Source organism: Chanodichthys erythropterus, chromosome 1 (assembly GCF_024489055.1).
Source record: "Chanodichthys erythropterus isolate Z2021 chromosome 1, ASM2448905v1, whole genome shotgun sequence".
Taxonomy (NCBI): domain Eukaryota; kingdom Metazoa; phylum Chordata; class Actinopteri; order Cypriniformes; family Xenocyprididae; genus Chanodichthys; species Chanodichthys erythropterus.
Window position 1 is genome coordinate 13358398 of NC_090221.1, and position 16780 is coordinate 13375177.

A 16780-nucleotide genomic window follows, 5' to 3' on the forward strand; every position below is an offset into this window, starting at 1 on the left:
AAGAACTTACACTCTACAGAATTACCAAATCCAAAGAGGAGCAGGTAAAACTCGACAGGAATGCATTGTCTTGCAGAGTGATCCGAGTCTGTCTGTGAAGAAACTTCTTCTGCTTTCCTCCCTGCTCACTTCTGCTGGCTGGAAAATCCTCCACAGTGTCCCACCCCCCCCTCAGATGTCAGTGAGTGTAGGTGAGAGCGCAAGCATGTCTGTGTGTCTGGGTTTGTGTTTTGAAGAGACTATGTGCTTTTCCCTTTCTTTCTCGTTCTTTTTTATGGCCAGCTGCTCGCTCCAGGAATTATAATGGAGAGGATTTAAAGGGCCAGCAGCACATTTGAAGGCAGGGAGATGGCGTGCTGTGAGCCCACTGAGAAGAGGAGCAGAAAGAGGGGGATCTAGAAGATCACAGAGGGGGATGGAGGTTTTTCTGGCTTTGTTTATGTTATTTTTTTCTCTCTCTCTTTCTCTTGCTAAGGAGGATGAACCACTTCAAGGCTTTGCTTCATTGCACAGATGTGTGTACTTGAAGGATTGAAGGAGACCCAAAAACATAAGAGCAAGAGATGTGCTTACAACATATGCTAGTTTTCATATTAATATTTGAAATCTGGTTTATAATTTTAAATACCATGCAACTTGACATGATAATGGATATATGCACGCATATACATGAATGTATGAATATGACACCTGCTTCAAGGGTTCACTGAAGAATTTCTATATTTAAACAAGTTTATAGTGTGCCACTAGTATTACAAAAGATACATTTTATTAAATTGTAGAGAATAATTCTGGTAAGTTTTCATCAAAAACCTTAATTTCTTTTCGACTGAAGAAAGAAAGACATGAACATCTTGGATGACATGGGGGTGAGTAAATTATCAGGAAATTTTCATTCAGAAGTGAACTAATCCTTAAATATGACTAATTCAGACCAGTATTACTCAGCAAGGCCCAGCATTACAATTCCATTCAGCAGGGTGTTGAAGAAAAAAAAATTGTTTGAAAGGGCTGTTTTTGGCTTTGTAAACTTGAGATGAAAAGGCACCACATGAGAAATTTCATTCTGAATGAAAAATTACTTGTGGCCCCTGACCATCAAATTACCTCAGCGGGAGTCATTCATCTTCTCAGCGGATGACACCGTTGATACCAACGTCTCCTAAGGAGATAAAGGTCTCGCTCTTTTTAATCTTTTCTGAGGAAAAAACGTGAGATTAAACGCTCACCTCTACAATTATCTTTGCGCTCCTGGTGTACACCGCCTGACTTATGAAAAATGCATTAGAGCCTGTTAAATGAATGAATCAGAAGTAAGAAGCTTGAAAACACAAGCAACCACTCTTCATTTTTGTCTTTATGACAATGAAATGAAAAGTATCATGATATCCAGCCATAAATGTTGCTCTATATAATGAGATATGTTGTGTTTTAAGGTATCCATCCATCCAGCCATCCAACAAAAATGTATATATTTTTTAGAATAAATAGCATCGGCTAGTGAGGTGAAAATGTATTTGTAACCCTCATCTTGGGGGTGTCAAGACTGCAGGTGCCAATACTGGCTTAGCACCTTTATGCTGAGCTGACTCTCAGGTTTCCCTTGTGTGTGGTGCTCACATGGCTGTAGGCTGACACAAAGAGCCCTATAGGAATGCTGACAAATGGGGCCTGGAGATCCATTCGTCACTCTGCTGGGACCAAACACCATGAAGGGGCATACAAGTGGAAACCAAATATAGTTGAATATCAATTGCTGTGACATCTCTGCCCTATTGGCTGCTATTTCTTGGCCACAAATCAAGTCGTTAGGTCATTCGTTTACAACCGTTGTGTATCTGCTGTCCTTCACAGCTCCAGGAGTTCTGTTACCTTCTTGATTCAGTCTACTGTAGTACTGCAGATCTCAGTGAGGTTCCAATGAGCATTTATTCACAAATCTATTCTGATCCAAAAGGTTTAGACTTGTCTTGTGCATATTACAAAGTGATATGCTGATTAATGTATTGTTGTTATGTAGCTTTTCTGGGAATATTTATATAGCTCACTAGCTATGTTTTGATCCAAAGTTGTGAATTTAAAGGGGCCTTAGAACGTTTTTTTACAAGATGTAATATAAGTCTAAGGTGTCCCCTGAATGTGTCTGTGAAGTTTCAGCTCAAAATACCCCATAGTTTATTTTTTAACTGCCTATTTTGGGGCATCATTAGAAATACGCCGATTCAGGCTGCGGCCCCTTTAAATGTCTCGCTCCCCAGCCCCGAGCTCGTGACTCCATCATTGCATAAACAAAGTTCACACAGCTTATATAACCCTCAAAACGGATCTTTACAAAGTATTCGTCATGCATGCTGCATGCTGATCATGTGAGTATAGTATTTATTTGGATGTTTACATTTGATTCTGAATGAGTTTGATAGTGCTCTGTGTCTAAAGCTAACATTACACACTGTTGAAGAGATTTATAAAGAATGAAGTTGTGTTTATGCATTATACAGACTGCAAGTGTTTAAAAATGAAAATAGCGATGGCTCTTTTCTCCGTGAATACAGTAATAAACGATGGTAACTTTAACCACATTTAACAATACATTAGCAACATGCTAACAAAACATTTAGAAAGACAATTTACAAATATCACTAAAAATATCATGTAATCATGGATCATGTCAGTTATTATTGCTCCATCTGCCATTTTTCGCTGTTGTCCTTGCTTGCTTACCTAGTCTGATGATTCAGCTGTGCACAGATCCAGACGTTAATACTGCCCACCCTTGTCTAATGCCTTGACCATGGGCTGGCATGTGCAAATATTGGGGGCGTACATATTAATGATCCTGACTGTTACGTAACAGTCGGTGTTATGATGAGATTCAACTGTTCTTTGGAGGTCTTTTAAACAAATTAGATTTATTTAAGAAGAACGAAACAATGGAGTTTGAGACTCACTGTACAGTATGTCATTTCCATGTACAAAAGTCTTGTTATTCAACTATGCCAAGGTAAATTCAATTTTCAATTCTAGGACACCTTTAACTTATGTGCAAAATTGGAATATTGCATAAAACATTTGTGAATATTGGTGATAAATACGACTAAGAAAAATGGAAGTTAATACAGAAGCCACTGTATACAATAATTTTTGTATAGTAATATCACTCTTCAGAGCATGCAGACGAAACTAAACAAATGCGGTCATGTAACTTTCTTTCTGATGCGGATGCCTGCTGTTTGGGAACGCAGTCGTGTAAGACAGTTCTGGGAGCTAATTATACCGAACCACTTTGATGGCAGACTTTGCTCATGCATTTCAGAACAACCAAAACATCATTTCAGATGCTGTACAACGAGATCTGTCCACTGGTTGGTCCAGTTATGCCCGTACCATCACAGTGCCATGTCTTTTTTGATGTGCATTGAGAAATTTATTCAGTAAATGTGCTTCCATCATAGTTTATGCACATGTTTTCTTGTCGGATAAAAAAATGTATCTGACTCATTTGAGATGTTTTTTTTTATGCTCATTTTTATAATTTATGTGCAACTTGCTGTTTCCATTCAGCATGCAATATCCCAAAATGTGCATAAAAAGTTGGATGGAAACATAGCAATGATTCTTGAGATAAAGAACAAAACATGTTTTAGATGTTAGTTTTTTTTTTAATACGACATTACTGTAAATGGATATTTTTGTAAACAAAGGTCTCAGGTAATGGACCGTAAAAGGGAACAGGTTTTTGTCATTTTAGCACTAAAAAGCATGATTTTTTAATTTGATCCATCCAATAATAGTGTAAAATCTACAATTATGTAATAATGATGTTCAGTAAAAGAGCTAAGTGATAAAATACATTCTCTACTTTTTTTTGTCTGTTTTCACACTATTATTAACAATTAAATTCCTAAATTCCTTAATTCTCTACCCTGCTTTTTAATATTAAGCACATATAACCAATGTTCTTAGATAAATAAGAATATCATGTAGTTCAGTTGACATTTTAACACAATAAATTGATAAGAATAAATTTCTTTCAAAATGAACAAAAACTTTAATCTGACGGAACTGACAAATACTGAGGGTGTTGACAAAGATCCAACTGAAGTTATAACAGATTCAAATACTAGCAAATACTTTTTTTAAAACAACTGATTGACAAGACAATAAATTAAGATATAAATTTTTTAACTAATATTTAATTTAATTTTCTCCTTTTAGCAGTACAGTATGTTATAGATATAAGGCATGCAAATCATGAAAATAAATAAAATCATGAAACAACATTAGAATAATTCTCCATTTGTAAAGAATATGTTATCATTATAAAGAGTTTTTGAGAGCAATTGTCAACTCCAAAAATTTTATATTTTTCCATCTTAAAGGTGCCCTAGAATCAAAAATTGAATTTACCTTGGCATAGTTGAATAACAAGAGTTCAGTACATGGAAATGACATACAGTGAGTCTCAAACTCCATTGTTTCCTCCTCCTTATATAAATCTCATTTGTTTAAAAGACCTCCGTAAAACAGGCGAATCTCAACATAACACCGACTGTTACGTAACAGTCGGGATCATTAATATGTACGCCCCCAAATTTGCATATGCCAGCTCATGTTCAAGGCATTACACAAGGGCAGCCAGTATTAACGTCTGGATCTGTGCACAGCTGAATCATCAGACTAGGTAAGCAAGCAAGAACAATAGCGAAAAATGGCAGATTGAGCGATAATAACTGACATGATCCATAATTACATGATATTTTTAGTGATATTTGTAAATTGTCTTTCTAAATGTTTCGTTAGCATGTTGCTAATGTACTGTTAAATGTGGTTAAAGTTACCATCGTTTATTACTGTATTCGCGGAGACAAGAGCCGTCGCTATTTTCATTTTCAAACACTTGCAGTCTGTATAATGCATAAACACAACTTCATTCTGTATAAATCTCTCCAACAGTGTGTAATGTTAGCTTTAGCCACGGAGCACTATCAAACTCATTCAGAATCAAATGTAAACATCCAAATAAATACTATACTCACATGATCCGATCCATGCATGCAGCATGCATGACGAACATCTTGTAAAGATCCATTTGAGGGTTATATTAGCTCTGTTAACTTTGTTTATGCACTGTATAAAGAGTCGAGAGCTCGGGAGGCAGGGAGCATGAGATTTAAAGGGGCCGCAGCCTGAATCGGTGCATAGTTAATGATGCCCCAAAATAGGCAGTTAAAAAAATTAATAAAAAAAAAATCTATGGGGTATTTTGAGCTGAAACTTTACAGACACATTCAGGGGACACCTTAGACTTATATTACATCTTGTGAAAGAACGTTCTAGGGCACCTTGTGTTGTATAGTAGAGCAATTTAGTTTTTTTCTCAGTTGTAGCAACCAAGATTTATCCCACAACTATTGACAGAATTATCACACTGGGAAGACCCAGTTGACATGTTAAAGCTGTGACCACAGGGACTTCAAATAAAATGTAGTTTAAAAATTCTAACTGCTCTAAATTCTTAAAACTACAACATAAAAGCTGTGACTAAATGTGCATTTAGATATTTAGACAGCTAATCAAATTCTTACATAGCTGAGCGATGTTTTACATCTTCACTTATTTGGCTCTCTATGCAGATATCACTTTTTGTCACTTTAAGAGAACCAGAAATTTTTATATGGTGCACATAACAATTAAGCTTGATGGTAATTTTCCATCTAGAGATGGATGAATTACAGTCTCAAGTATCTTTGATGACCCTCTTCCTGATCCACAATGCCACACTAAATAGGCAACAGCTTGCTTCAAAAAAAGTTTGAGGTTTACTTTTTCAATGGTATTTAGACAGTTTACAAAGCTTTATTATATATCTTCTTTTAAACGACTTCAGAATATCAGTTGTTTTTCATTGCATTTCAATTTTTTGATTGCTAATTTCTTGCTGCTACATATCAAACCTTCAGATTAATAATCAACAAAACCACAGATGACAAGAATGTCACAGTTAGTGATTTTGTCAAGATTAAGTGCTCTTATAGATCCATATAATTAGTCTTAGATTCGGGGATCTAAATCGTAAATGGTATTTAAGAGAAGTGTTCATATGAATCTGAATGCGATTTTGGGTGTCAGAAGTTTTTGTGAGGCTGTTGAAGGAGCATGAATCTCTCCACACTGTGAAGAGTATGTGCCTGCTCATATCTCAAGCCCTCATGCATAAAGATGCCACTCTCCTCTTTAAATCCAATCTCTGTGGCTTTTATCTGCTCTCACATGCATTTTCATACTTCTGTGGAACTTCTTTTTTTTGTGATTAGACATACACTTGCTATATTTGAATGAGTTATTTCTACACTTGATTGAGGAACACTTTCATGAACATCAATGTTGACAGAAAACATGTAATTCCTTCAGTACTTTATACAGTCAGTTATGGGCAAGCATCCAAACCAACTTAAAATGGATGTAAGGTTGGGCTTTGAAATCAGCGTGGGAGTGAAATACTAAATACCACTTAAAATCTGAAGGTTTAAATTATGATGTAAACATAGTTATTTTAAGGGATTAGTTCACTTTCAAATAAAATTTTCCTGATAATTTACTCACCCCCATGTCATCCAACATGTCCATGTCCTTCTTTCTTCAGTCGAAAAGAAATTAAGGTTTTTGATGAAAACATTCCAGGATTATTCTCCTTATAGTGGACTTCAATGGCTTTCACTGTTGAAGGTCAAAATTACAGTTTCAGTGCAGCTTCAAAGGGCTTTAAACGATACCAGACGAGGAATCAGGGTCTTATCTAGCGAAACAATCGCCATTTTGGAAAAAAAATGTAAATGTATATGCCCTTTGAAGCTGCATTGAAACTGTAATTTTGACTTTCAACCGTTTGGAGTCCACTGAAGTCCACTATATGGAGAAAAATCCTGGAATGGTTTCAACAAAAAACTTAATTTATTTTCTACTGAAGAAAGAAAAAAAAAAAACATGAACATCTTGGATGACATGGGGGTGAGTAAATTATCAGGAATTTTTTTTTTTGAAAATGAACTAATCCTTTAAATCAGATTGGATGAGCCATGTTTAAGATTAAAATATCCAATATATGCAAGAATTTAGTTTTAATAAGTCTATCTATAATCATATGCAGTGTCAATAACTATATTACTTGGTGGATGATTTTTTTAGGTTTACTATTATACTATATTAAATATTACATTTAAGATTTCAATGAAATATTAAAAATATTTATTATTTATGTTCAATGTAAATATTTGATTTTTGATGGCATAAATTAATTTGTGAAAATGTCAGAGTGGCCAGAGATAGTGATTATTTAAAGTGTTGATAAATTCAATCACTGGATGGTGGGAATAAAAAAGAATGGGCAGGTAAAGGCTTGTCTGTTAATATGTAGCATAATTGAAAAATAATAATCCTCCAGTCTATGCTCTGTATCAGCTCAGTGGTAATTGATTGATATTATTTGCTTTTGTTGCATTATATAGAAATGTATGATCCACTTGTACTGTTACTGAAGCCAGCATGTAGACAGGCCTCAAATGTAATTGTGTGGTGTTTCCTCTTTGTCAGTCCCATATTCATACAGCAAACCCCTCCTGCTCCCCTCAATTCAACGAAACAGTGGGGTTTCACATGATATCTGGTCCATCTTAATAAACACTTGTGCAGGATAAGACATCTCAGCACATTTCATTTGTCACTTCAGAATAATAACAGGTGTTTGTCATGTTTTTACATCTCAGTATTTTAAATAATGCTTCAAGGCTGCACACATTTTATGCTCTGAGGCTGATATTTCTTCCCTTTGGCTGACACATAGTTACATTGGAATCTATGAGATTCAAGCAGAATGATAACCTTTCTAGAAAGTCACCACCAATCCTACAGTGAAGATAAAACTGGGGTTGCTGGGAATTCCTCCTTGACACAAACTGCCAAATCCACCCTATTTTTCAAAGGTGGATGCAAGCTTTTTCCTGTGAATGTGGGAGACTTCTAATTCATTAGATGCTATACACTAAAAAAAGTGAAACGACTGTGTTATTTATTTAAAGTGCATTTTCATATTGAAAAATCATGGGTTTCTAAATCAGTTTTATTCAGTTTCTCTAAATAACACTAATCAAAAACTAAAAGAAATAATTTTGTTTAAGTAGTAAATAGCTTAACACATACTGGCTAGCTTTACTGACTGCAAATATAATTGTGTATTTTATTACATTTTCTGAGGTTTTTATAACAAAAATGTGATGCAGATTTTAAGATGACATCACAATAAACATTTTTCAAAGTTGGCTTTATTAAGGGTTGGTTCACCCAAAAATGAAAATTCTGTCATTAAGTACTCACCCTCATGCCATTCCACACCTGTGAGATATTTTTTTATGAAATGCGTTAGCATTCTGATATCTGATAGACTGCAACATTATTACTACTTTCAAGGCCCAGAAAGGTAGTAAAGACATCGCTAAAATAGTCCATGTGACTACAGTGGTTCAAGCTTAATGTTATGAAGCGACAAGAATACTTTGTGTGCAAAAAACAAAACAAAAAACAAACAAACCAAAAAAAAAAATAAATAATGACTTTATTCAACAATTTCTTCTCTTCCCTGTCATTCTCCTATGCTGTTGATGTAGTAAACACAGTGTGTTTATAATATATACAATATATTCATAAAATATTATCTTTTTAATAAATTCTGTTTTTGTCTTTAAGAAGATAAGTATTTTTGATTAATATTAAAACAAAATGTAAGGTTTGAACCAAACCAATACTAATACATTCGGTTGGAACCAATTAGAGTATTTTTTTAAGTTGGTCTAAAGTATATATATATTTTCCAGTGTAGTAAACAATTGAAGAATTACAAAGTGTAGTAAACGGTAAAACTATTTGCAGTAAAAGAATAATATGATAAGAAATACCAGTTTGCAACATCAAGCAGCATAACAAACGATTTTTCTACAGCTGGAAGCGGTTGACACCGGAAGCTTTGCAAGGTAAATATGTTTGCTTACATTAAAAATAAGGTAGGCATATATGGGCCTGCAGTCACATAATTTGCTGGCTTTCTCTCCAACCCCCCCTTTATGTTGACCTTTCTGCTGCTGACCTCTTTCTCTTTTCCCTACATGTCAGGTTCTGATGGAGCCTAGCAGCTGTGGTGTTTATGAATGCTGGGAGCTTTGCATTTTCATTAATAGCTGGACAAGCTCAACATGACATGGAAAGGTCACATTGTAATGATGAAATGACTTGCTCTGGGTTGCTCAGTGGCAGAAGTCAGAGAACAGGCTGCCAGCTTATAAGTTAAGGCAGAATTCCCAACACTCAAAAAAAAAAAAAAAAAAAAGAAAAGAAAAAAAAGTGTTGTTTCATATCTACATAGAGAAAATTCCAGAAATTCCATCTTGAGGTTTCATTGGAATTTTGTATCTTTTCCCCCCAGAGTTGCACATTCATCCCACATGAAAATACACAATCTTCCTGCTTGCAGGAGCTGCAGTGGCATAAAGAAAGCCAATGACTTTTTCCATGGCCAACAGATAAGAAGTTTATAGACATTAAATGTCTTTTCCTCACTGATGTTCCACTTTTCAATCTTTCTGTGACTCATTTTAAGAAACTTGATTGTGTTTCTACACCTGATAATGCCTTTCAGGTACAACTAGGCCAAGTTAGCATGCCAATTTTGTGATCTCTGGCCCTTTCACTATGTTTTGTCCCTATTTACATTCTCTCCCACTTTTCCCTTGCTCAGCAGTGTCCATTGTCAAGTTTGATTGAAAATGTTTAAATAAGCAATTGTGTGGCTTACGTATGAAGATAACCCAGAGTTCTTGTGACCTGTAGATATTCCTCTAGCGCGTCAGCTTGCTGGCAAGACTTCAAGCACTAGGTGTGAGCAACTTAGAGCATTTGCGTCAAAGAGATGTAAGTCTAATTGCTTTGTTCTCAGCATGTGTACATTTTTACAGCACTGAAGGACAAGTATAAATCAACCAGCACTGTTCTTTTTAAAGGCCCATTTGTCTTTATGGTTTAATTTATCTCTTTGTTTCCTCCTGTTCAACTCAACAATAATAGTAATCCTCAACTAACACAACTATAATAATAATGATAATACAACTCAAATTTATTCTGGTCAGCTAGCTTCCAGAAAACCCAAGATATTATATTTTACTACTTACTTTTTATTCAAATCTTACTTACGTTATCTTTTTACTTAAAAATGATATACATATTGCTGTCACGAGTATGAGATTTTGGTTGGCGATAAACAATTTAGTTGTCTGCTTTGTTCACTTCAATAATTTATTTCAGTCATTTATTTACATTGATCTTAGAGATTCTGTTTGTACACAAATATTATTTTATTATATTATATTATATTATATTATATTATATTATATTATATTATATTATATTATATTATATTATATTATATTATATTATATTATATTATATTATATTATATTATATTAATAGTAGAATGATGTGAGAATAACATTCTAAATATCATACCCAATATTTTATATAATATTTAATATTATACATACAATTTAATATGACATTATATATATATATATATATATATATATATATATATATATATATATATATATATATATATATATACTAAATACTGTGTATATACTAAATAAAGTTTTTATATTTATTATATAAATATCTTGTCCTTTTAACAGTTAAGGGGTTTTCCCGTGACTGACAGTGCTAGTCAAAGCATTTTCGTCTTGTTCCATGTTCACAATTCAGTCTTTTCAATATAAAAGTCTTCACTACTGACTGACACACTCATAAAGACAGTCTTTGCTGCCATCTAATGGTGTAAAAATGTAACTTCTTTTGCTATTCATGGTCAGGGACTATTTTTTCCGGCGGAAAGAAGGCTTTTAGTGATTTTACTTCATGAAATTTGCATTGATAAACATATTTTGGCTTCAATATTTGTATTGTGTGGTAACCGTTTAATAAAAGCAATCAAGGCTAGGGCTGTATCATGAATAAGTAGTGGCTGAAGGGGTGACTTATTCACAATACAGCACAGCCTCTCGTACCTTATTGTTTACTTATTATTATTATTATTTTATCGAAAAGAAGACCGATCATCCAGTATTTTATTTATATTATTATATTTGGATAAAATATAATGGTGGTAAAATAAAATGGCATCTTAACTTTTAAGTATATGTGAGCATAAATCGGCATGAAGCTTTTTTTCCATCTGCCGTAAAAATACTCAATAGCTTGAGCCACATTGACTCGCTTGAATGCATCACACTGCCAAAGTGCCAAAGTATTTAAGTAATTACTAGCATGAACTTTTGCTGCTGGCTGTGAGGACGTCATAGTGTAACTGTTACGTGGGGGTTAATAGTATGTTCTGGTTAATAGTATACACCAATTGCCTCAATACTTTTTTCTTTCTGCACTCCCAGAAGCTTTTGTTTTGTTTGTCCCAGATGTGTGGTTACTTGTAAAATTATACAAAATCGATCTTCACAAACATACATTTTTCATTAAGCATATGTATCTCCAGGGTAGAACATATACTTGTGTATAGCAAACAAGTATTTTCAAGGTTACAGAGAATAGCTTTAAAGGCCATCCTGCATCCTGTCTTGTCCGAGATGTTGACTTTCCCTCATTGTTTATGCTGCTGTTGTTCTTTATCGGCTGCGTCATCTAGGTTGTATGAGTAAGAGTCCGCTGTGGAAAATAGCTGTCATGTTGTCATGTTTGTCAAGGAATGATGGTGTTCTTTTGCCATGTAAAGCATTTTAGATAAGGTCCCCTAACAGCTGATATATGAAAAAAGGACGTGAAATTGGTTTACCACACTGCACTGAAGGAGTAAGTGACTCCAAATGAAATGCAATGATGTGAGTGACCAAGTGGGTGAACTTGGAGTCCTGCTGTGATTCTGTATGGACAAAAATCTGAGAATCCCAATGGATCCAGTCTGCTCCTTCATTATAATTTCATATTGATAACTTATATTTATGTTTCTCATGTCTTTAAAATGACATGCACTTTTTAATAAAGCCAAATGCACAGAAACAAACTAAGCAGATCAAGTGTGAAATTAACACAGAATGTGGCCTGGTTAACATTGTGTTTATGGATTCTTGTGTGGTCAGGAGCATTAAGGGATTTAGAGTTCATTTGTTTTTCTCTGATTGTTATTGACGGGGGGAAGAACACTGGTGCATGAAAGGTGAAGAGGGGCTCCTGACAAGAAACTTAATAGGCAGATATGAGAATAATATTTGAATTCATAAATTAATTTGTATCATAATTTCCCCTGGCTAGTAAATCTATCATATGGAGAAGGCCAGGTTTGAGATGAAGCCAGATAATGAACTTCCGATAAAGGTGTCTGTGGACTTTTTTTCTCTCAGAAGAATGATTCTCACATAGTTTAGTATCATCATGGGGGGAACCATGTCATAGATGGTTTGAGACTGCATGCATTGGCTGGCTACAAGCTGGAAGTCCTGCATTTGAATAAGTACTGAACATTCCTCCAAGTGATGACCAGAACAGTCAAGTTTTAGACTCCACAAGTCTCTCTTTATAAATCTGCTATATGGTTTTGAAGTTTTTTTTTTTTTTGTAGTAGTAGTAGTAGTTAGATGTTGATGAATGAATAACATTTTAATTATTAAATAATAAATTCCTATTTTCCTTAATTAACCTATGTTTTCAAATGCTGAGATCTGTTTAATCAAAATTAGTGCATTAAATGAAGTGCTCAATTATTGTGTTTTCTCAGATACAAAGACAAAAAGCTGTCTGCTTTATTCCAAACATATTTGCTCTTGCTGTCAAGTGTTTGCCTTTGTTAGTTTGGGACTTCAAATGACCTTTCCTTGTCAAGACAAAATAACATAACTTCCAGAACTGCATCATATTAAGTTATTTGTATTCTGTCATTGTTTTTTTCACCCTCATGACATTCCAAACCCATATGATTCTCTTGCTTCTGTGAAAACACAAACTTTCATATGATTTCCGACAATGTTATACATCGATATGCTGTGTTATACATACAAATGAGTCTGATTCTGACTCTAATGCACTTCTAGTTATTAAATGATCTGGGATGGTTCATCAGTGCTCTGATTCTCATTTCTAAAGTTCAGTTGCCATTAGCCATTGTTCTTACAAAGGCCTGTCTAAGAGAGACAGATCTGTCAAGGTACAAAAGGTTAGGCTTCATCTCTACACCCTTGCTCTCTTTAGGGCACACTCAGGTTACATGAGTTGGGGATTTTTTTTTTCTCAAGCAAGTGGTTTATAATCCATTCAAGGTCATTTTTTTCCTCCTACCTGAAAACCCGGTTGCTTTGGAAAATACAGTTTCTGAATATTAAGCTTTCTCTTTGATAAGTTACTCTTTGCCTATATTTTACCCATAATAGGGGGTTTTATGCTACAGTTCAAAAGGTGTGGTCAGTAAGATTTTTTTTTGTTTTCGTGCTCACTAAGGCTGAGCAAAAATACAGTAAAAAAGAATAATAATTTAAAATATTATTAGAATTTAAAATATCTATTTTAATATATTTTAATATGTACAGTAATTTGTCCTGTAATGGCAAAGCTGTACCTCGTATTTACCGGAATCTTGAGAACACATGTGACATTATATTCGGAGCTGTTCACGTCCTCAGACTGGGAATTATGTGTTACTCCAGTCTTTAGTGTCACATGATCCTTCATAAATAATTCTAATATGATGATTCATTGCTCAAGAAATCATTATCATCATCTTTATCATTATCGAAGTTGAAAACAGTTGTAATATTTTTTGTGTGGAAATCATGCCTTTTTTCAGGATTCTTTAATGAATAGAAATCTTTTGTAGCATTATATTTACTGTCACTTTTGATCAATTTAATGTATCTTTGCTGAAAAAAATGTAACCGACTCCCAACTTTAAACAGTATTTAATAGTGTCTAAAGCTACTGTTCCTATAAAATGAATAAATTAAATTATCGATTTTTTGACATGGCATACAGTTTTCTGTCTGCTATTTTCACACCATCTGTTTGCTCTTTCAGAAGAAAACAACTCTCTTGGCATCATGCTGATGCCTATGACTCACTTCTAAAGGACCTATGTAGGTATACAATATCTGACTTCATTACTTACAAAATAACATGGTGGAAATATCATCCTATAGATTGGATTGAAGATAAAAATGCCAAAAATGATAGTTTAAACAGTTTTCTTTCACTAGCCACAGTATAAAGCTGTACTTTTAAACAATTTGCTGTTCAGAAGCCCACGCTGTGTCACATTCTGGTTTAAGTTGACTGCAGAAGCAAACAGTCTTGCGTACTCTTTGACAGCTAGGAACACATCACAAACTAATGTAGGTTAATTGCCTCCAACCTTAGCTGGATAATTCATTAAACCCTTTTCCATTCGCCTCCAACAAAAGACGTGTGGTGCTCCCAGGAGCGCACAACTCTTAGCATTAAGGAGTTTTTGGGTTTAGCTGAGATTTCACTCCCACCCACCTCCAAATATGTGGACCGCAGTGGTGAAAAGGGGGTGCAGGGATAGTAATGCATTTGTCTGCTGGATCACTGGAGAGAGAAGTATCAAAGAGAGCTGTTAATTGCAGTGCTCCCTTCATACATCATTGAGTCAAGTGGAAATAATTCAACGTTGCATTCGGATTTGTTTTGTTAAAAGATCCCCTGACACCCCGGAGGAGGAGGAAGAGAATACAGAAAGGGAGGGATGTGAGGGGAGGGATGTGTGCGGAGGAATTATATACAGAGCTGAATGTTATGCTGATTTGGGTTTCGCGCCAGGCCCCACTGAAGGTGCCATGTTTTTGTCTGCAGATTCATAAGGGAGGAGAGATGAATTAAAGGAAAGTAAACCTGTTTACTTTCAAGGTGGCTTTGATATTTGTCACAGTATACATTCAAAAAACAGAAACAGAGGGATTGCAAAAAGCATTTGGACACTTAAAGGTTGGGTAAGGTTGGACATTGTTGATATTTGAAATCAACCCAAACAAACCCACCTCTCTCTTTATTGCTCCGCCTCCAAAACTCACCCTCCAATCCTAACCACCATACTCCGCGTCGGTCTCAAGCCCCGATCGCTGCTGGCAGGTGAGGCGAGTGCACTAACAATGACGCTAAACATCGCATTCTCTAGCGGTCGTCATTGTGCAGTAGTTTACCTGCTCAACTCTCACTGCCAGTGTTACACACAAGAGTGGAGAGATTGGATGTCTGTTTATCACAGCTGACGTGCAACAAAATAATGCTTCATGAAAAATAAAGTGCAGATAATGAACGAACAAAAAGGAAGCACAAAAATGAATGTACAGTACAGTACACAACAGTAAATACAAACAAGAGTTTGTTGTTAGTAGCCAGCAGCACAGCAGCTTGAGACGATCAATGACACTCAAACCCAGTGTTAATCACATGTGAAGCGGAATCAAAGCAGCCTCTGTGTCTGTTTTCAGGCTGACCACGTAGCTCTGTCCAGCGCTGGAAAGCTTTTATAATATTAACGCGGTTCCTAAAGCTCATAAACCTTCATTCACGTGATATTCTTTTGAGCTCTTTTGTATTGTGTTTCATCTCTCTTTCTGCAGTATTTATTCATATCTCCCTCTTGCTCATTCTGTCTCCTCGACCTTCACATGCCCCCTAATGCTGATTGGCTAAACGTTTGTTGTTGTTCGACTAACTTCCAAACATTGTTTTTGAAAAATGGCTTACCCCACCTTTAAACCACACTTCAAATATCTGAACATCTTTGCATTGAATAACAAAATATCAAACCATGTGCCATCTGCAATCAGATGATGCTCTATCTACCTACCCACCCACCCACAATGGGGGAAATAAGTATTCAACATCATTTTTTTTATTAAACACACTCCCAATTCAGCAATTCACATTTTGACCAGACATTTGTATTAACCATAGACTGTAAAAAAATATGGACGTAGTGTCCGTGACATCACCCATAGATTTCTGAACAGCAGTTTTGACGCGTAAATGAGGCCGCGGCCATCTTAGCTGCACGTCACCGCACGTCACTCCCGGATAACTGAAAATGGGCAAAGAGGCGGGGAGGTGGTTTGAGCTGATGTGATTGGTTGCTGAAACCACACCCGCCTAGCTCAACATGACAATGTTAGCAAGCAAATGAGCTATCTATCTAGATACTATCTAAATTATTAATGAAGATACGTTTTATCATCAGAAAGTTCTAAAGGTTTACTGTCAATCTACGGTATTTTTTTTTAAGATATAGATGCTCCAACACCAGTAATTTGTGTTGGGTGTGCAAATAACAACATGGAAAATCAAAATGGGACTTCATACCTTTATAATAGAGATCGCGAGATGAATCCAATCTTTGGCACTTGGGTAAAATATAAATGTCCATTGCAAAACAAAAAACAGTACTTTTTGTCCATGAAATATTGATATATTATCCATTGTTTGCATAACATTTCTTCTGAATGATCTGCTCTCTGTCATCGTTCTTCAAGAAATAATGCAATCTGAGCAGCGTTTATGTTGTAAAACTGTATACGATCGTATCTAACAAACAATGAGCCCGTGTCCAAAGTATAATTTTTTCAAAATAGTGCAGCAGGTTTAGTTATAATATCCAAGCAGTGCTGTCAGAGTTGTATATCCTCCCGCCATTGTCATTGTAGTAAATCTCACAAACAAAACTTTCAGC

The 16780-nt window shown here is 35.2% G+C and overlaps 1 long non-coding RNA gene across 1 annotated transcript in view; it reads left to right on the forward strand.

Moving 5' to 3' along the window:
• Positions 1-345: 345 nt before the first annotated feature.
• Positions 346-16780, forward strand: part of LOC137019169 (uncharacterized) — a 36118-nt gene continuing 19683 nt past the window's right edge. The window contains exon 1 of the long non-coding RNA XR_010894974.1: positions 346-421. This is a non-coding gene — a long non-coding RNA (uncharacterized lncRNA). The remainder of the gene's footprint in view (positions 422-16780) is intronic.